We start from the raw sequence: 1,540 nt of genomic DNA on the forward strand, positions 1-1,540 counted from the left end.
CCTTCTCTCTTTTCCCCTGCCTTTCTATAATAAAGCTCTAAAACCATAGTCAGTCTCTGCTCATCAAGGCCCGCTGCACTTGGAGGATGGGATAGGTTTTCCTCTAATGAGTCATTTCTAATCTCCTGTTGGAAGGCCTTCCTGTGCTTCAGTCAAGGCCCATTGTGCTTACTCTCGCTTGTGTGGGAACCTCTCTCCCTCAGCCCTCTCTCCCATAACCATGAGGTGACAGGGTATTTCCCTGGGGTTCCCCAGGTCGGGAGTTGCCCCTTGACCACAGCCTGTTGAGTGGGGTCAGAGGCTTAGATGCCCACCCGGGGCTGAGTGGAAAGCATCTGGCAGCCCTCCCCTGTCTGCCTGCCCAGAGCATAGGAAGAACTCTGGCAGGTTGTAGGCTATACTTCCCTGCTCCTTCCCCAGTCCCTTTTAGTTCCCACAGATGTAGAGGACACAAAAGAGTGCTGCTCACACGTTCTAATGGCTCATTCATTCTTTTTCCTGATAGAAACAAACCAGAACCATCATTCCTCGGCTTATACCCTGCATAATGGCTGGATTCTCCTATATATATCACTACTTGAGAAAATGTCCCATAGGTGTGCCTACTTCCCAATCTTATGAAAGCAATTTCTCAGTTGAGGTTCCTTCCTCTCAGATGACTTCAGATTTGTCAAGTTTACAGAAAACTAGCCAATATCCCTTATATCTCTTATTCCAAATGAAGGCAATAAAAAGGTTATGGTTGTGGCTAGCATGTTCCCACTATTCCATGTTCAGCTGGAAATGAATGAACTCTTTCCTTAGAAGAATTATGTTTTTCCAGAAATACATAAACTTTCTTATAACATAACTGTTACAATATAGATTTTATAATACTTTGATCTGTATTGTATTAAATGATAAAGGAGTCAAAAAGAATGAAAACATAAACATAGCTTAATATGTCTGCAAATATAGTCTTAAACATAGATAAAAATAAATATTGCAATAAAAATAAATATTGCAATTATAATAGTTTTTGCAATTATAATAGATTTTTTTCATAAAATATATTCTGATCATACTTTATTCTCCTCAAATCCTCTCAGGTCCTGCCATCACCTTTCTTCTCAGCTAAATGCAGACTTTCTTACTCTCTCTCTTTAGAAAACAAATTGACATATTAAAAATTAATGAATAAAATAAAAACAAGCCAGAATAGAACAAAACAAACAGAAAAAAAAAGACAAAATGAGAGTATGATTCTTGTTTCTATAATTGGCTGTATAGCCATACATGATATTAGTAAATACTTCTCTTTAAAATCCATGTCATTTCACTCTACTTTCAGCATATATTTCAGAGAAATAAGGAGTCTGGACCGAACCGCTCATTTTACTGACTTAATTGAGTTATTATTATTTCCCAATGAAATGTGTATTAAGACATATCTTGACATTTATCATTATTTTAAAAGATCTCCACTGTAGATATTCTCATAAACTTCCATAGTAGAATAGTAGTCAAACTCCCTCCAGATCATCTGGGTTCATCACCTTAG

Source organism: Mus pahari, chromosome 17 (genome assembly GCF_900095145.1).
Source record: "Mus pahari chromosome 17, PAHARI_EIJ_v1.1, whole genome shotgun sequence".
Classification (NCBI taxonomy): Eukaryota; Metazoa; Chordata; class Mammalia; order Rodentia; family Muridae; genus Mus; species Mus pahari.